The sequence below is a fragment of the Salmo salar genome, chromosome 17, assembly GCF_965601325.2.
Source record: "Salmo salar chromosome 17, fSalSal1, whole genome shotgun sequence".
NCBI lineage: Eukaryota > Metazoa > Chordata > Actinopteri > Salmoniformes > Salmonidae > Salmo > Salmo salar.
In genome coordinates this window covers 27,317,123-27,338,202 of record NC_138307.1, presented here as the reverse complement: position 1 = coordinate 27,338,202, position 21,080 = coordinate 27,317,123, and the positions used below count along the sequence as shown (strand labels likewise).

Below are 21,080 nucleotides of genomic sequence, written 5' to 3'. Positions count from 1 at the left end.
TTCTCAAGCACTTTGGATTTGAAATGATACAATGACTGAGGTTAAATTGCAGACTGTCAGATTTAATACAGCTAATGTATTATTTACTATTGGGCACAAAATTATCTAAAACAACCAAAACAAACAGCAAATGCATCCAACAAATTTGTAGAGTCACAAGCTTCATGTAATCATTACGTGCTAGGAAACCAAATACTTGAATATGTATTAAAGTAGTAAAAAGTTAAGTAAATTTGTCCCAATACCTTTGGTCCCCTAAAATGTGGGGACTATGTACAAAAACGGTTCATGGATGACTGACTGATTGGTTAACTGACTGAGTGATTGATTGACTAGTTGGTTGGTTGACTGATTCAGCCCACCTCTCCAGGTCATCCAGGTCATCGAGGTCGTCCTCTCGTCTCATCTCCAGGCTGAAGCTGAGCATGGTGCTCTCCTTGGAGACTGGGTGGAGAGCTCTGGCCTCAGCCCCCTCTGGGCATCTCTCTGGTGGAGGAGCCCTGCTGGCTTGGTGGACAGTCTAGAGAGATGGGAAGATAACAGACAAGACTATCTGAATAACAACACTGATGTCCTTCCTCTTTCTACCTGGGGAGGTGAAGAAAACTGTACCATAAACAATGACATCATCGCTGTCAATTTAAGGGGCTTCATTAGCATGGGAAACATATGTTAACATTGCCAAAGCAAGTGAAATAGATAAACAAAAAAAATGAACAGTAAACACTCACAAAAGTTCCAAAAGGATAAAGACATTTCAAAAGTCATATGTCTATATACAGTGTTATAATGACGTGCAAATAGTTAAAGTACAAAATGGAAAATAAATAAACATAAATATGGGTTGTATTTACAATGGTGTTTGTTCTTCACTGGTTGCCCTTTTCTTGTGGCAACAGGTCACAAATCTTGCTGATGTGATGTCACACTGTGGTATTTCACCCAGTAGATATGGGAGTTTATCAAAATCGGTTTGTTTTCTAATTCTTTGTAGATCTGTGTAATCTGAGGGAAATATGTGTCTCTAATATGGTCATACATTTGGCAGGAGGTTAGGAAGTGCAGCTCAGTTTCCACCTCATTTTGTGGGCAGTGTGCACATAGCCCGTCTTCTCTTGAGAGCCAGGTCTGCCTACGGCGACCTTTCTCAATAGCAAGGCTATGCTCACTGAGTCTGTACATAGTAAAAGCTTTCCTTAAGTTTGGGTCAGTCACAGTGGTCAGGTATTCTGCCACTATGTACTCTCTGTTTTGGGCCAAATAGCATTCTAGTTTACTCAGTTTTTTTGTAAATTCTTTCCAATGTATCAAGTAATTATCTTTTTGTTTTCTCATTATTTGGTTGGGTCTAATTGTGTTGCTGTCCTGGGGCTCTGTTTGTTTGTGAACAGAGCCCCAAGACCAGCTTACTTAGGGGACTCATCTCCAGGTTAATCTCTTTATAGTTGATTGATTTGTTTCCTTGTAACTGCTCTTTTCTGGATTTTGATCATCAGCGGGTATGGGACAAATTCTGCTCTGCATGCATTATATGGTGATAGGTTTGCAGGATTTTGTGTTTATCACATTTTGTGAATTCTTGGTTGGTGAGCGGACCTCACAACCATCAAGGGCAATGGGTTCTATAACTGATTCAAGTATTTTTAGCCAGATCCTAATTGGTATGCCAAATTTTATGTTCCTTTTGATGGCACATGTTCCTTGCCTGTCTCTCAGATTGTTCACAGCTTTGTGGAAGTTTCCTGTGGTCCTGATGTTTAGGCCAGGGTATGTATAGTTTCCTGTGGTCCTGATGTTTAGGCCAGGGTGTGTATAGTTTCCTGTGGTCCTGATGTTTAGGCCAGGGTATGTATAGTTTCCTGTGGTCCTGATGTTTAGGCCAGGGTATGTATAGTTTCCTGTGGTCCTGATGTTTAGGCCAGGGTATGTATAGTTTCCTGTGGTCCTGATGTTTAGGCCAGGGTATGTATAGTTTCCTGTGGTCCTGATGTTTAGGCCAGGGTATGTATAGTTTCCTGTGGTCCTGATGTTTAGGCCAGGGTATGTATAGTTTCCTGTGGTCCTGATGTTTAGGCCAGGGTGTGTATAGTTTCCTGTGGTCCTGATGTTTAGGCCAGGGTGTGTATAGTTTCCTGTGGTCCTGATGTTTAGGCCAGGGTATGTATAGTTTCCTGTGGTCCTGATGTTTAGGCCAGGGTATGTATAGTTTCCTGTGGTCCTGATGTTTAGGCCAGGGTATGTATAGTTTCCTGTGGTCCTGATGTTTAGGCCAGGGTATGTATAGTTTCCTGTGGTCCTGATGTTTAGGCCAGGGTGTGTATAGTTTCCTGTGGTCCTGATGTTTAGGCCAGGGTATGTATAGTTTCCTGTGGTCCTGATGTTTAGGCCAGGGTGTGTATAGTTTCCTGTGGTCCTGATGTTTAGGCCAGGGTGTGTATAGTTTCCTGTGGTCCTGATGTTTAGGCCAGGGTATGTATAGTTTCCTGTGGTCCTGATGTTTAGGCCAGGGTATGTATAGTTTCCTGTGTGCTCTAGGGAAACGGTGTCTAGATGGAATTTGTTTGTTGTCCTGGCAAATGAATTTTTTTTGGAACACCATTATTTTTGTCTTACTGAGATCTACTGTCAGGGCCCAGGTCTGACAAAATTCCCCTGTTTCTATCTCGCTCTCTCTCTGACTAATATTCAGATTAATGGGTTCAAACAGAAACACAAAACATCAAACAATGTTGGTCACTTCTGGTAAATATCTTATTCATACGTTGCACATCAGTCACATCAAGCCATTGTTCTGAAAATAATCAAGCCGCCCTCTACCAGCAGCATGGTTGCTACGTGGTTTTCCTTCTAAATTGGGCTGTAGAAAACGATGTCGCGGGTAAAATGTATTGGTCGCAGGTTGAGCTACTTTAACATTTCTTTAAAATATATTTCACTGTGACCTGCTGCTGCTGACTATCAGGCAGTGAGGCAGCCTGTTGCTGAGTGAACGAGAGAGACTATTTTAACATCACTGTATATAGACATGACATTTGCAATGTCTTTATTCTTTTGGAACTTCTGTGAGTGTAATGTTTACTGTTAATTTGTTATTGTTTATTATCTACTTCACTTGCTTTAGCAATGTTAGCAATATGTATCCTATACCAATAAAGCCCTTAACAATGAAATTGAGTGAGTGGTGGGGGAGTGAGTGGGGGAGTGAGTCATGTGAGTGAGAGGAGCCGGAGTAGTACACACGCACGTCGTGACACCTTTTTTCCAGTTAGGCTATTTAGTGTCATTATGGAGACACCTACAGTATTTCTAACACTTTTTCCATAAAACATATTAACACGCTAGAACTGATGCACATAAAGAAATATGGCGACAAAGCACAGGAAAACGACTTGGTCGTTTAAACTGCATTTTAATGTCGACTTTGCTTATGGAAAACCATACTGTATGAAGCGAAGGGTGGACATTTGAAATGGAAGTTATGGAACTCCCTCGCCTGCTTCTGTTATGGGGAAAAGTTAAATGAAAATGACATTAAAATGTGGAGAATGATACATTTGTATCTGTTGGCCAACAATTAGTATATTGATTTCTATGCCTATGTAGGCTACTGTAGCCTTGTCACGTTCGCTATCTTCAAACTCCCGATCATAAATAAACCAAGGCGCAGCGTGCATGGAATTCAACATCTTTTAATGAAGATGAAACTCTCCAAACAACAAAACAGGAGAAAAACTAAACATGACGTTCTGGGCTGCTCACAGGCAGCTACACAAAAACAAGATCCCACAATCACAGGTGGAAAAAGGGCTGCCTAAGTATGATTCCCAATCAGAGACAACGATAGACAGCTAGCTGCCTCTGATTAGGAACCATACTCGGCCAAAAACAAAGAAATAAACAACAGAATGCCCACCCCACATCACACCCTGACCTAACAAATAGAGGAATAAAACGGCTCTCTAAGGTCAGGGTGTGACAGTACCCCCCCCCCCCCCCAGATGTGCGGACTCCCGGCCGCAAACCTGAACCTATAGGGGAGGGTACGGGTGGGCATCTACCCTTGGTGGCGGCTCCGGTTCGGGGCGTAGCCCCCGCTCCGCCCGCTGATCCCTCCGCTTTTGTGTAACCGGACCATGGATCATCGCCGGAAGCACTGAACTGGGAACCCCCGCTGGAGGCTCCAAACTGCGGGCCGTCTCAGGAGGCCGCGGGCCGTCTCAGGAGGTACCGGGCCGCTGGCCGTCTCAGGAGGCTCCGGGCCATCATGGATCATCACTGGAGGCTCCGGGCCATCATGGATCATCACTGGAGGCTTCGTACATGGAGCCGGAACAGGTCTCACCGGACTGGGGAGACGCACTGGAGACCAGGTGCGTGGGGCTGGCACAGGATATACTGGGCCGTGGAGGCGCACTGGAGGTCTGGAGCGTAGGGCTGGCACAACCCGACCTGGCTGGATGCTCACTTTAGCCCGACAAGTGCGGGGCGCTGGCACAGGACGAACTGGGCTGTGAAGGCGCACTGGCGACACAGTGCGTAGAGCTAGCGCAGGATATACTGGGCCATGGAGGCGCATTGGAGGTCTGGAACGTAGGGCTGGCACAACCCGTCCTGGCTGGATGCTCACTTTAGCCCGGCAAATGCAGGGCGAAGGCAACGAGCGCACCGGGCTGTGAATGCGCACCGGAGATACGGTGCGCATCACCGCATAACACGGTGCCTGACTGGTCACACGCTCCCTACGGTAAGCACGGGGAGTTGGCTCAGGTCTCAACCCTGACTCCGCCTATCTCCCCGTGTGCCCCCCCAAACATTTTGGGGGGAGCTGCCTCTCGGGCTTCCATCGTTGCCGTGACTCCCGATCTTGTCGCTGTTCCTCCCTCGCTGCTTCCACTTGTTCCCATGGGAGGCGATCCTTTCTGGCCTGGATCTCCTCCCACGTCCAGGATCCTTTGCCGTCCAGGATGTCCAACTCGTCTTCCCAGTAGGCGCACGCTACTTGGTCTTTTTGTGGTGGGATCTTCTGTCACGTTCGCCATCTTCAAACTCCCGATCATAAATAAACCAAGGCGCAGCGTGCATGGAATTCCACATCTTTTAATGAAACTCACCAAAACAACAAAACAGAAGAAAAATGAAATGTGACGTTCTGGGCTGCTCACAGGCAGCTACACAAATACAAGATCCCACAATCACAGGTGGAAAAAGGGATGCTTAAGTATGATTCCCAATCAGAGACAACGATAGACAGCTGACTCTGATTAGGAACCATACTCGGCCAAAAACAAAGAAATAAACAACCCCACATCGCACCCTGACCTAACAAATAGAGGAATAAAACGGCTCTCTAAGGTCAGGGCGTATAAAATGGTAGGCTTGTCACAATAAATATGTTGAAATGACAATATCACTGGAGCCATTGCAAATCAATTCGTTTTTTATTTCTGGATAGCCAGGGGCTATCTCCAACACTCAGACATCATTCAGAAATTAAGCATGTGTGTTTAGTGAGTCTGACAGATCAGAGGCATTAGGGATGACCAGGGACGTTCTCTTAATACAGTTGAAGTCGGAAGTTTACATTCACCTTAGCCAAGTACATTTAAACTCCGTTTTTCACAATTGCTGACATTAAAATCCCAGTAAAAATCCCTGTCTTAGGTCAGTTAGGATCACCACTTTATTTTTAGAATGTGAAATGTCAGAATAGTAGAGAGAATGATTTATTTCAGCTTTTATTTCTTTCATCACATTCCCAGTGGGTCAGAAGTTTACATACACTCAATTAGTATTTGGTAGCATTGCCTTTAAATTGTTTAACTTGGGTCAAACGTTTCGGGCAGCCTTCCACAAACTTCCCACAATAAGTTGGGTTCATTTTGGCCCATTCCTCCTGACAGAGCTGGTGTAACTGAGTCAGGTTTGTAGGCATCCTTGCTCACACACGCTTTTTCAGTTCTGCCTACACATTTTCTATGGGATTGAGGTCAAAACTATAGTTTGTTAACTTGCCAAAACTATAGTTTGTTAACAAGAAATTTGCGGAGTGGTTGAAAAACAAGTTTTAATGACTCCAACCTAAGTGTATGTAAACTTCTGACTTCAACTGTAAGTGCTGAATTGGACAATTTTTCAAAATGTAACGAGTATTTTTGTCAGGGAAAATATGGTGTAAAAGTACCTACTTTTTTAAAGGAATGTAGTGAAGTAAAAGTTGTCAAAAATATAAATAGTAAAGTACAGATACCCTAAAAAACTACTTAATACTGTACATTATTTTTACACCACTGGATTTAATAAATAGGCTATATTATAACTTCAGTTAATTATTGTTATAGCCTTATGTTATTGTACAATTATGACTGGCCATGGTAAGTTAATGAAATTGGATGTTATCAATTGTGATCATGATCACAGTGCTAACGCAATTGCCAATCAGCTGTTTGTTGGAATTGATTAGATTGAAGGTAACAGTCAGTCAGACTACAGGTAAATAAATAAAAACACTGGCTGTTGTTGACAAGCATATTGTTCACATTTGGTTCAGTGATTGAAATTACGACCCCATCCTCAGTAGCCTATTCGGCAACGGAAGTACTTATTACCTTGAAATCGCCTCGATATTCATGTTGAATGAATTAGTCTGTAAATTTGAACTAAGCAAGCTGCTAAATCGTTTATGTTACATCTTGTCGAGGCTACTGTAGGCTATCTGAAATGAGATGTAGGCCTATCAGGGGCTATAGGCTACCTGCATCTAGCTAACCAAAACATGCCAAAGTTGAATTACAATCATAAACCTGGATTTTAGTCAGTAGGCCTAGCCTACGCTGATTGAAATGACAAGTCATTCTTGCAAATAAGCCATTTATAATGGTTTGTAGTCTTAACATCTGGCACATTTTCCAGAAGATAGCCTAACCTTCGTTTTTTAAAGTTTAATAAGGGCAAATGATCTTTTCTCTTGCAACATATAAGATGGCGCAGAAGAGGATGGCGAACGTTTCACATGCTCCTAACCAACTGTGCTATTTTGTTCGTTTTTTTGCGTTGTTTGTAACTTTTTTTATACTTATTTTGTACATAATGTTGCTGCTACCATCTCTTATGACCAAAAATAACTTCCAGACATCAGAACAGCGATTACTCACCACGAACTGGAAGAAGCTTTTTCTTTTAACGAGTCCGATGAGAAGGATATACTGCTTTCCCGGGAACAGGCCCAAATCCCCGTTATTTGCGTTTAGAAAAGACAGAGGAAAAGAGGGTGCAGATCGGCCTGCCTTCTGAGAATCCGTAGGCCGAGCGAGTAAACTCTCACTGTTATCCGTTCTACTTGCTAACATGTAATCATCAGAAAATAAAATTAATGACCTACGATTACGTTTATCCTTCCAACAGGACATTAAAAACTGTAATAGGTCCCGTGTGGCTCAGTTGGTAGAGCATGGTGTTTGCAATGCCAGGGCTGTGGGTTCGTTTCCCACAGGGGACCAGTACGGGAAAAAAAATAATGTATGAAATGTATGCATTCACTACTACTGTAAGTCGCTCTGGATAAGAGCGTCTGCTAAATGACTAAAATGTAAATGTAATATCTTATGTTTCACCGAGTCGTGGCTAAATGACGACACGGAAAATATAGAGCTGGCGGGATTTTCCATGTACCGGCAGAACAGAGAAGCTACGTCTGGTAAGACGAGGGGTGGGGGTGTGCGTCTTCTTGTCAATAACAGCTGGTGCGCGATATCTAATATTCAAGAAGTCTCGAGGTATTGCTCGCCTGGGGTAGAGTACCTTATGATAAGCTGTAGACCACACTATCTACCAAGAGAGTTCTCATCTATATTATTCGTAGCCATCTATTTCTCACCACAGACCGATGCTGGCACTAAGACCGCACTCAACCAAATCTATAAAGCCATAAGCAAACACGGAAATGCTCATCCAGGAGCGGCGCTCCTAGTGGCCGGGAACTTTAATGCAGGCAAACTTATCAGTTTTACCAAATTTTTACCAGCATGTCACATGTGCAACCAGAGGGAGAAAATATAAATAAAAATAAACTCTAGCCCAACTTTACTCCACACAGATGCATACATAGCTCTCCCCCACCCTCCATTTGGCAAATCTGACCATAATTCTATCCTCCTGATTCCTGCTTTACAAGCAAAAACTAAAGCAGGAAGTACCAGTGACTCGCTCAATACGGAAGTGGTCTGATGACACGGAAGTGGTCAGATGACGCGGATGCTACAGGACTGTTTTGCTAGCACAGACTGGAATATGTTCCGGGATTCATCCATTGGCGTTGAGGAGTATACCACCTCAGTCATCGGCTTCATCAATAAGTACATCGACGACGTCGTCCCCACAGTGACTGTACATACATACCCCAACCAGAAGCCATGGATTACAGGCAACATCCGCATCGAGCTAAAGACTAGAGCTGCCGCTTTCAAGGAGCGGGACACTAATAAGAAATTCCACTATGCCCTCAGACGAACCATCAAACAAGCAAAGCGTCAATACAGGATTAAGATTGAATCCTACTACACCGGCTCTGACGCTCGTCGGATGTGGCAGGGCTTGAAAACTATTACGGACTACAAAGGGAAACCCAGACACGGGCTGCCCAGTGACGGAGAGCCTACCAGACGAGCTAAATGCCTTTTATGCTCGCTTTGAGGTAAGCAACACTGAAGCATGCACGAGAGCACCAGCTGTTCTGGATAACTGTGTGATAACGCTCTCGGTAGCCGATGTGAGCTAGACCTTTAAACAGGTCAACATTCACAAAGCCGCAGGTCAGACGGATTACCAGGACGTGTACTCAAAGCATGCTGGCAAGTGTCTTCACTGATATTTTCAACCTCTCCCTGACCAGTCTGCCATACCTACATGTTTCAAGCAGACCACCATAGTCACTGTGCCCAAGGAAGCGAAGATAACCTGCCTAAATGATTACCGCCCCGTAGCAATGAAGTGCTTTGAAAGGCTGGTCATGGCTCACATCAACAGCATCCTCCCAGATACCCTAGACCCACTCCAATTCACATACCGCCCCAACAGATCCAGATGACGCAATCTCAATCAACACTGCCCTTTCCCACCTGGACAAAAGGAACACCAATGTGAGAATGCTGTTCATTGATTACAGCTCAGCATTCAAAAACATAGTGCCCACGAAGCTCATCACTAAGCTAAGGACTAAACACCTCCCTCTGTTACTGGATCCTGGACTTCCTGATGGGCTGCCCCCAGGTGGTAAGGGTAGGCAACAACATCTGCCACACTGATCCTCAACACTGGGCCCCTCAGGGGTGTGTACTTAGTCCCCTCCTGTACTCCATGTTCACCCACGACTGTGTGGCCAAACACAACTTCAACACCATCATTAAGTTTACTGAAGACAACAGTGGTAGGCCTGATCACCGACGACGATGAGGGAGCCTATAGGGAGGAGGTCAGAACTGGCAGTGTGGTGCCAGGACAACAACCTCTCCCTCAATGTGAGAAAGACAAAGGAGCTGATCGTGGAATACAGGAAAAGGAGGGTCGAACAGGCCCCCAATAACATTGAAGGGGCTGTAGTGGAGAAGGTCGAGAGTTCATGTTCCTTGGTGTCCATATCACCAATGAACTATCACGGTCCAAACACACCAAAACAGTCATGAAGAGGGCACGACAAAACCTTTTCCCACTCAGGAGACTGAAAAGATTTGGCATGGGTCCCGAGATCCTCAAAAAGTTCTACAGCCGCACCATCGAGAGCATCCTGACCGGTTGCATCACCGCCTGGTATGGCAACTGCTCGGCATCTGACCGTAAGGCGCTACAGGTTCACTAACTACTTCTCTAATAGAGTTTAGTGTGTCAAATCGGAGGGCCTGTTGTCTGGACCTCTGGCAGTCTATGGGGGTGCCACAGGGTTCAATTCTCGGGCTGACTCTTTTCTCTGTATGTATCAATGATGTCGCTCTTGGTGCGGGTGATTCTCTGATCCACCTCTACGCAGACGACACCATTCTGTATACATCTGACCCTTCTTTGGACACTGTGTTAAAACCTCTTGGGGCTAGGTGGGACGCTAGCGTGCCACCTGTGGTGCACTCCATCAACAGCAGGTGCATTTCAAGAGCGGCAAATTTGAATCCAAATAAATGTCAAAATTCAAATTTTTCAAAAATACAACTATGTTACACCATTTGAAAGATAAACATCTCCTTAATCTAACCACGTTTTACGATTTCAAAAAGGTTTTACGGCGAAAGCATAAATTTAGAGTATGTTAGGACAGTACATTTACAAGAGTTGTGTGTAATGTTTTGTCAAGTCAAAGACAGGGTCACCAAAACCATAAAACCAGCTAAAATGATACACTAACCTTTTACAATCTCCATCAGATGACACTCCTAGGACATTATGTTAGACAATGCATGCATTTTTAGTTCTATCAAGTTCATATTTATATACAAAAACAGCGTTTTACTATGGCATTGATGTTGAGGAAATCGTTTCCCTCCAATAACCGGCAGTCAAGTCAGCGTCACAAATTAAATAATTAAAATTAGAAAACATTGGTAAAATATTATATTGTCATTTAAAGAATTATAGATTTACATCTTTTGAACGCAATCAACTTGCCAGATTTAAAAATAACCTTACTGGGAAATCACACTTTGCAATAATCTGAGCACTGTGCCCAGAAAAATACGCGTTGCGATACAGACTAGACGTCATGTTGGGGAGATCTAAAATCGAAAATACTATGTAAATAATCCATTACCTTTGATTCTCTTCATCAGATGTCACTTCCAGGTATCACAGGTCCATAACGAATGTAGTTTTGTTCAAAAAAGCTCATCATTTATGTCCAAAAATCTCCGTCTCGTTAGCACATGATGTAAGCCAGCCGGACTTCTCGTCATGAACGAGGGGAAAAAATATATTTCCGTTCGTTCAAACATGTCAAACGTTGTATAGCATAAATCATTAGGGCCTTTTTTAACCAGAACATGAATAATATTCAAGGTGGACGAATGCATAGCCTTTTATAACGTATTGGAACGAGGGTACCCAACATGAAGTAGCGCGCCAGGTGTCTAATGGGACATCACCGTTCCATGGCTCTTGTTCGGTCAGATCTCCCTCCAGAAGACTCAAAACACTTTGTAAAGGCTGGTGACATCTAGTGGAAGCAATAGGAAGTGCCAAAATATTCCTAAACCCCTGTGTTTTTCAATGGGATAGGTTTAAAGTCAATACAACACATCAGGTATCCACTTCCTGTCAGAAAATGTCTCAGGGTTTTGCCTGCCAAATGAGTTCTGTTATACTCACAGACACCATTCAAACAGTTTTGGAAACTTTAGAGTGTTTTCTATCCATATATAATAAGTATATGCATATTCTAGTTACTGGGTAGGATTAGTAACCAGATTAAATCGGGTACATTTTTTTTATCCAGACGTGCAAATGCTGCCCCCTAGACCCAACAGGATAACTAACCTCGAGACGAGTTTCAATGCCATACAACTCTCCTTCCGTGGCCTCCAACTGCTCTTCAACCGATCGCGGCCCGCACCCCCGACTAGCATCACTCCTCTGGACGGTTCTGACTTAGAATATGTGGACAACTATAAATACCTAGGTGTCTGGCTAGACTGTAAACTCTCCTTCCAGACTCACATTAAGCATCTCCAATCCAAAGTTAAATCTAGAATCGGCTTCCTATTTCGCAACAAAGCCTCCTTCACTCACGCTGCCAAACATACCCTCGTAAAACTGACTATCCTACCGATCCTCGACTTCGTCGATGTCATTTACAAAATAGCCTCCAACACGCTACTCAGCAAATTGGATGCAGTCTATCACAGTGCCATCCGTTTTGTCACCAAAGCCCCATATACTACCCACCCCTGCGACCTGTATGCTCTCGTTGGCTGGTCCTAGCTACATATTCGTCGCCAAACCCACTGGCACCAGGTCATCTATAAATCTTTCTAGGTAAATGCCCGTCCTATCTCAGCTCACCATAGCAACACCCACCCGTCACACGTGCTCCAGCAGGTGTATTTCACTGGTCATCCCCAAAGCCAACACCTCCTTTGGCCACCTTCCCTTCCTATTCTCGGCTGCCAATGACTGGAACTAATTACAAAAATAAATATATATAGATTTTTTTAATCACTGAAGTTGGAGACATATCTTCCTCACTAACTTTAAGCGTCAGCTGTCAGAGCAGCTTACCGATCGCTGCAGGTGTACACAGCCCATCTGTAAATAGCCCATCCAACCAACTACCTACCTCATCCCCATATTTGTTTTTCTGCTCTTTTGCACACCAGTATTTCTACTTGCACATATCACTCCAGTGTAAGTTGCTAAATTGTAATTACTTCGCCACTATTGGCCTATTTATTGCCTTACCTCATTTGCACACAGTGTACACAGATTTTTCTTTTGTGTTATTGTCTGTACGTTTGTTTATCCCCTGTGCAACTGTGTTGTTTTTGTCGCACTGCTTTGCTTTATCTTGGCCAGGTCGCAGTTGTAAATGAGAACTTGTTCTCAACTGGCCTACCTGGTTAAATAAAGGTGAAATAAAAAAAATAAAAAAAATACAGAGTGTAGTGCGTACGGCCCAGTACATCATTGGGGCCAAGCTTGCTGCCATCCAGGACCTATAGACCAGGCAGTGTCAGATGAAAGCCCATACAATTGTAGGAGACTCCAGTCACCCAAGTTATAGACTTTTCTCTGCTACCGCACAGCAAGCGGTACCGGAGCACCAAGTCTAGGACCAAAAGGCTCCGGAACAGCTTCTACCCACCAAGCCATAAGACTGCTGAGATATTTTCTTCTTGAACTGCACTGTTGGTTAAGGGCATGTAAGTAAGCATTTCACGGTAAAGTCTACACTTGTTGTATTCGGGCGTTAGAGACAAATAAAATTAGATTTCATTTGATTTTGTACACTGCTGCTACTCGCTGTTTATTATCTATCTATCTATCTATCTATCTATCTATCTATCTATCTATCTATCTATCTATCTATCTATCTATCTATAGTCACTTCACCCCTACCTACATGTACAAATTACCTCAACTACCAGTACCCCCTGTATATAGCCTCGTTGATAAAATGTTATTGTTATGTTGTTATTGTGTTACTTTTTATTCTTTTTTTACTTTAGTGTATTTGGTAAATATTTTCTTAACTCTTCTTGAACTGCACTGTTGGTTAAGGGATTGTAAGTAACCATTTCACGGTAAGGTCTACACTTGTTGTACTCGGCGCATGTAACAAATAAAGTTTGATTTGATATTCAAATTCCTTAGCTAGTCATTAGTTCACAATAATTATTATTTTGATGGAAAACTGAATTTTGCTTCTTAAGTCTTTAGAAGTTAAGTCGATATTCACTCGATAACGTTATTGAAAAATGTTTTTTTGGCTAAATGTGCCAACTCCTTTCTTGCTGCGAAAAAACTAACAATTTGGCTAGTTTTTAGGCCTTGTGGGTTGGTTTTGAGTAATCCATTTGAACCAGACCTGGCAACCCTGACCGGCTGCGTAATAGTGGTGCCCTAAAGTCGTGATAAGCCCCGTCATTCTGGGTGAGGGTACGGCTGTTTAGTCTAAATTCTACAATAGTGCCTGGAAATAAGATGACATTGCTAAACGAGTCAAATATTTAGTAGGAAACAACTTTGTCAGCATTATCATGTCGTCAAATGTACTTTAGACAGATGGCAATGTCATCAAGCAAAGTTCGTCAAAAATAGTTAGCAATGCTAACGGCAGCTACCTCAATTTTAGCTAACGTTATACTGCATCTAAAGTCAATCTGGCGACATCAAAATGAGGACAAAAGGTTTTGCTACTAAATATTTGCATCCTTTTGAATGGCATTGTATTTCTAAGCCACTGTAACGCACTTTTGATGAAATCTTAATCAGTGCTCATTGACGATACATTTTAGTAGAATGCTCAGTTGGGCATTAGTTCAAAACAATATTGTGATGAAACATGCAACCCATTAAGAGAGTGAAGTAATATAAGAACTCTCCTCCAGCTATATCACTCACCAACATGGGGTTTCCTTCCGTCAGAATCTTGGCGAAGGCCTCTGGGGATAGATCCTGTAGGTCCACTCCATTGATCGTCAGGAGCTTGTCTCCTTCTCTGAGGAACAACAACACCACATACCTGTATATATTATATGTATATATTATATGTATATATACACTGCTCAAAAAAATAAAGGGAACACTAAAATAACACATCCTAGATCTGAATGAATGAAATAATCTTATTAAATACTTTTTTCTTTACATAGTTGAATGTGCTGACAACAAAATCACACAAAAATAATCAATGGAAATCCAATTTATCAACCCATGGAGGTCTGGATTTGGAGTCACACTCAAAATTAAAGTGGAAAACCACACTACAGGCTGATCCAACTTTGATGTAATGTCCTTAAAACAAGTCAAAATGAGGCTCAGTAGTGTGTGTGGCCTCCACGTGCCTGTATGACCTCCCTACAACGCCTGGGCATGCTCCTGATGAGGTGGCGGATGGTCTCCTGAGGGATCTCCTCCCAGACCTGGACTAAAGCATCTACCAACTCCTGGACAGTCTGTGGTGCAACGTGGCTTTGGTGGATGGAGCGAGACATGATGTCCCAGATGTGCTCAATTGGATTCAGGTCTGGGGAACGGGCGGGCCAGTCCACAGCATCAATGCCTTCCTCTTGCAGGAACTGCTGACACACTCCAGCCACATGAGGTCTAGCATTGTCTTTTGCATTAGGAGGAACCCAGAGCCAACCGCACCAACATATGGTCTCACAAGGGGTCTGAGGATCTCATCTCGGTACCTAATGGCAGTCAGGCTACCTCTGGCGAGCACATGGAGGGCTGTGCGGCCCCCCAAAGAAATGCCACCCCACACCATGACTGACCCACCGCCAAACCGGTCATGCTGGAGGATGTTGCAGGCGGCAGAACGTTCTCCACGGCGTCTCCAGACTCTGTCACGTCTGTCTCATGTGCTCAGTGTGAACCTGCTTTCATCTGTGAAGAGCACAGGGCGCCAGTGGCGAATTTGCCAATCTTGGTGTTCTCTGGCAATTGCCAAACGTCCTGCACGGTGTTGGGCTGTAAGCAAAACCCCCACCTGTGGACGTCGGGCCCTCATACCACCCTCATGGAGTCTGTTTCTGACCGTTTGAGCAGACACATGCACATTTGTGGCCTGCTTGAGGTCATTTTGCAGGGCTCTGGCAGTGCTCCTCCTGCTCCTCCTTGCACAAAGGTGGAGGTAGCGGTCCTGCTGCTGGTTTGTTGCCCTCCTATGGCCTCCTCCACGTCTCCTGATGTACTGGCCTGTCTCCTGGTAGCGCCTCCATGCTCTGGACACTACGCTGACAGACACAGCAAACCTTCTTGCCACAGCTCGCATTGATGTGCCATCCTGGATGAGCTGCACTACCTGAGCCACTTGTGTGGGTTGTAGACTCCGTCTCATGCTACCACTAGAGTGAAAGCACCGCCAGCATTCAAAAGTGACCAAAACATCAGACAGGAAGCATAGGAACTGAGAAGTGGTCTGTGGTCACCACCTGCAGAACCACTCCTTTATTGGGGGTGTCTTGCTAATTGCCTATAATTTCCACCTGTTGTCTATTCCATTTGCACAACAGCATGTTGTGCAAATGGACAGTTTGATTTCACAGAAGTGTGATTGACTTGGAGTTACATTGTGTTGTTTAAGTGTTCCCTTTATTTTTTTGAGCAGTGTATATTATGTTTTTTCATCGCAACCGCCAACCACAGGAGGAATCTCAATGAGTGTAGACTGCCTGCTGCCGCTCTGCTAATCATCAGATGGGGGGAAGGAGAGGAGGCAGCGGGCCCACGTGGGTAACTGTGGGTGCCCTGCCTTGATTGGGTAACTGATCAATGAAACAATTACAATAAACTGCATAATCAATAAATGTGACTGGTCAATATGTCGGTATGACATTTTTGTATTATTATCATTTTAAAAATATTTTTTTATCCAACCACCAGAGCCCGATCTCAATGTTCAAAATACACCAGAGATTTAGCGACCGAAAATCAAAAGTTTATAAAAACATAACTGTGAATTAAGTTTTATCACAAGCACATACAGGTGTCTGCCAAAATAAAGGAAACACCAACATAAAATGTCTTGAAGGGTGTTGTGTCACCACGAGCTGCCAGAACAGCTTCAATGCGCCTTGGCATAGATTCTACAAGTGGACCTAAACCATGTCAGGAAATTGCACCTGACACCATAACATGTAATTTGTAGCCAACTATAGGCTACAGATTGTTGCCATAGGCATACTATCCATAGAAGGATTTTGTAACCTCTTACCCTGGCAATTTGACTGTTAAACTCATGGGTACACTAGCAATGGATGCCAGTCCTGACTTGAATGGGAACTGCCATGTTTGGTTCCAGCTGTCGGTTTGCCTTTTGCAGATTTCAAAATATAATATTGCGGGAAAAACGTACAGTTTGGAAAGCAAATGAAAAGAGAAGTGCTGAAAAGAGAAGACTCATCTCTCTGTAGAACCAATAGAACAATATTTACTCAACAACACCCAATGTGTAGCTCATCTTGAGATAGGCTTTTGCTACGACAGGCGCATCGGTCATCACCGTGAGTAGCCTATGGCTTCATCTTCATCATTAGGAAAGTCAGTGTGCCACTGGAAATTGTATTTAGCAGCCTACAATATATATAAATATATATATATATATATATATATATACACACTGTACATTGCCTCCAAATATTGTACAATCTGTGTATGTAACAGGGTTGATTATGTTTCCTCTTGCCTCTAAAGAAAGGTGTATTTAATGTTCAAGCATTCTTATTGGTTGGTTCAACTCTGATGACAATAAGGCGTGTTGTGATTGGCCCCGCTTGCAGATAGGGGAGATCGCGAACGTCAGGTCTTCCCTGTATGAAAATGTGATGCAAGGGGTAGATCACATTCTGAATACTGTTTTCTATTTTCTATTTTTTACAATGTGTAAAAGTTTGCTGTACGTTACTGATTTATACATGTGTGGGTATATGGTACCTGTTAGGGATTGAGGGGCTTTCTGGGATGTGCTTTGGCATATGATTGCTGTAAATAAGTGTGTTAGCTAGCAAACACCGATGTAATGGTCACATAAGCCCACTGCTAACAGTTGTCTTCATGCTACAGATTTTGCCATCGACAGCCATCAATATCGTTAAGCCCTGCACAACTAACGTGATGTTTCCTATTTAATAACAGCAACAGAAATAAATTATGCTCAACTGGGACCACTGGCTGATGTGATTTATTTGGACAAAACACAACGCAAGGAGAGTACGATTTACATCTGTTACATGTGTTGCTTCATTGGCCGGGGCTATTGTTTGCTTGAATTCACGACCAGATTGATCTCAGTTTGTCAGAGCAGCCAGTCATTTCGGTCATTTGTGTGGTATTAAAAAAGATTCAGCTAATGTCTTCTGGCATGTAAATTATGTAGAATTGCATTAAATGCATTTTTAAAAGGCAGATTTTTTAAAAGGGGATCTCTAAAAAATAAAAAATAAAAAGCCCTGGGGCCTATGATTTCTTAATTTGGCCCTGCACAGACCCCGTGGTTCAATCTACACAGACCCCGTGGTTCAATCTACACAGACCCCGTGGTTCAATCTACACAGACCCCCGTGGTTCAATCTACACAGACCCCCGTGGTTCAATCTCCACAGACCCCCGTGGTTCAATCTCCACAGACCCCCGTGGTTCAATCTCCACAGACCCCCGTGGTTCAATCTCCACAGACCCCGTGGTTCAATCTCCACAGACCCTGTGGTTCAATCTCCACAGACCCCGTGGTTCAATCTACACGGACCTGGAGAAAAACAATACAGCTTTTTATGACATTCAGGGGTGGAATTACCAAATTAAATAACTCTGTGACCTCACCCCTGACATTAGATCAAAAACTATTTCTTTACATCATAAAGGAGTTTTACTATGGGAAGTCCCTATGGTTTCCCCCTAAAATGTCTCAACTCCTCTATCCTTAAAAGGTTTCAACCTACAGTATATTCAAATTCTTCACAGATAAACAGAGAGGTTATCAGAGGTTACCTGGCGAAGGCTCCTCCTCCTTGTCCTCCTTTCTTGAACTTGAGGACCTTCTCCACTTCATAGTGGTGTTTCCCATCCTCCTCTGTGTGAAGAATAGAGATACCTCCCTTCACAGGTGAATCCTATGGACCGGAATGGAAAACATAGCAACTCACATTACCATACATGGTTGAAAACAAAGCCTTAACCTCCACATGACGACTACTACTGTATACATTGTTGAAAAGACCAAAGATCATATCCCTGATCCCTCACATTTCTACTACCCTACATTGTTACAATTCAAAGAGAAAACTACAACATAAACTGGAAGGGAAGTGATGCAGTCATATCACTTACTTTGATATCCATATCCTTCTCTAGGTCTTCCTACTGGTAGTATGTAGGCAGTCTCCCCACTGGTAGTGAGTGTTAGCAGTCTTCCTACTGGTAGTATGTAGGCAGTCTCCCCACTGGTAGTGAGTGTTAGCAGTCTTCCTACTGGTAGTATGTAGGCAGTCTTCCCACTGGTAGTGTGTGGGCAGTGCCACAAGTCCTGACTTAAATAGCTTTGTATAGGAGGGTTGACCAGGCACTTCTGCATCATGTGACCCGAGCAGCCAGAGAGGAAGTAGGTACACTCACACAAGAGGGACTATTATTTTGCCAAAAGAGGATCTTCTGCAGAACGAGGAACTGGTCATGAGTTGTAAAATGTAAAAACAATAGATTACAAGAACACAGCTGTTTGAGTTTTAAATGGACCATTCACAGTCTGCTTGTGTACTAGCTATCCACTCATTAAACTCCTGCCTTGTCCTGTGTAGAAAATGTTGGCTTTCCAGGTATTACATTTACATTTAAGTCATTTAGCAGACGCTCTTAACCAGAGCGACTTACAAATTGGTGCATTCACCTTATGATATCCAGTGGAACAACCACTTTACAATAGGTATGACATGGCATCAACATCATCACCACACATAGATCTGTGGCTTCGGTAGTTCCTTGTTATCCTGGTCCCTGATCACTTTGTGCCGTCAGGCCAACTCATATGGTCATTGTTTGGCAAGACAGCACACACAGACCTGGAATCAGCTCTCTGTTGCAACAGGAAGAAATTACTCACTACATACAGCTGAAGTCGGAAGTTTACATACACTTAAGTTGGAGTCATTAAAACTCGTTTTTCAACCACTCCACAAATTTCTTGTTAACAAACTATAGTTTTGGCAAATCGGTTAGGACATCTACTTTGTGCATAACACAAGTCATTTTTCCAACAATTGTTAACAGACAGATGACGTCATGGCTTTAGAAGCTTCTGATAGGCTAATTGACATCATTTGAGTGAATTAGAGGTGTACGTGTGGATGTATTTCAAGGCCTACCTTCAAACTCAGTGCCTCTTTGCTTGACATCATGGGAAAATCAAAATAAATCAACCAAGACCTCAGAAAAAGAATTGTAGACCTCCACAAGTCTGGTTCATCCTTGGGAGCAATTTCCAAATGCCTGAAGGTACCACGTTCATCTGTACAAACAATAGTATGCAAGTATAAACACCACGGGACCACGTAGTCATCATACCACTCAGGAAGGAGATGCGTTCTGTCTCCTAGAGATGAACATACCTTGGTGTGAAAAGTACAAATCAATCCCAGAACAACAGCAAAGGACCTTGTGAAGATGCTGGAGGAAACAGGTACAAAAGTATCTATATCCACAGTAAAATGAGTCCTATATCGACATAACCTGAAAGGCCGCTCAGCAAGGAAGAAGCCACAGCTCCAAAACCACCATTAAAAAAAGCCAGACTACGGTTTACAACTGTACATGGGGACAAAGATCGTACTTTTTGGAGAAATGTCCTCTGGTCTGATGAAACAGAAATAGAACTGTTTGGCCATAATGACTATCGTTATGTTTGAAGGAAAAAGGGGGGAGGCTTGCAAGCCGAAGAACACCATCCCAAATGTGAAGCACGGGGGTGGCAGCATCATGTTGTGGGGGTGCTTTGCTGCAGGAGGGACTGGTGCACTTCACAAAATAGATGGCATCATGAGGGGAAATTATGTGGATATATTGAAGCAACATCAAGACATCAGTCAGGAAGTTAAAGCTTGGTCGCAAATGGGTCTTCCAAATGGACAATGACCCCAAGCATACTTCCAAAGTTGTGGCAAAATGGCTTAATGACAACAAAGTCAAGGTATTAGAGTGGCCATCACAAAGCCCTGAACTCAATCCCATAGAAAATTTGTGGGCAGAACTGAAAAAGCGTGTGTGAGCAAGGATGCCTACAAACCCGACTCAGTTACACCTGCTCTGTCAGGAGGAATGGGCCAAAATGAACCCAACTTATTGTGGGAAGCTCGTGGAAGACTACCCAAAACATTTGACCCAAGTTAAACAATTTAAAGGCAACGCTACCAAATACTAATTGAGTGTATGTAAACTTCTGACCCACTGGGAATGTGATGAAATAAATAATTCTCTCTATTATTCTGACATTTCACATTCTTAAAATAAAGTGGTGATCCTAACTGACCTAAGACAGGGAATTTTTACTAGATTTAATATCACGAATTGTGAAAAACTGAGTTTAAATGTATTTGGCTAAGGTGTATGTAAACTTCCGACTTCAACTGTACATCACAATAGAGATGGCTGTTGAAGTGAACCCATGAAAGACAACATGTTTTTGGTTGACCGAGCTTTCTCAAAACATCTATTGACATGATGCTCGATTAGAGTTGTTTACACATTGAAATGCATCCCTTTAGTAACTAGACGTTGGCTGTTTGAAAGTAGAGTGCATTGTTATTTCCAGAAGTGGGATGTTAAAATAGCAGAAGCATTTGAAGTTCTAGATCATTAAAGGTACAGGTGGTTGCTGAATTAATGTACAGATT

General features: G+C 43.2%; 1 long non-coding RNA gene across 1 annotated transcript in view; it reads right to left on the bottom strand.

The window, feature by feature from the left end:
- LOC106609070 (uncharacterized) overlaps positions 1-18,743 on the bottom strand; it is a 32,464-nt gene extending 13,721 nt beyond the window's left edge. Inside the window, exons 1-4 of the long non-coding RNA XR_006760071.2 lie at positions 18,526-18,743; positions 18,187-18,308; positions 14,095-14,191; positions 363-520 (exon numbers count right to left, since the gene is read on the bottom strand). This is a non-coding gene — a long non-coding RNA (uncharacterized LOC106609070). The remainder of the gene's footprint in view (positions 1-362; positions 521-14,094; positions 14,192-18,186; positions 18,309-18,525) is intronic.
- Positions 18,744-21,080: the final 2,337 nt, after the last annotated feature.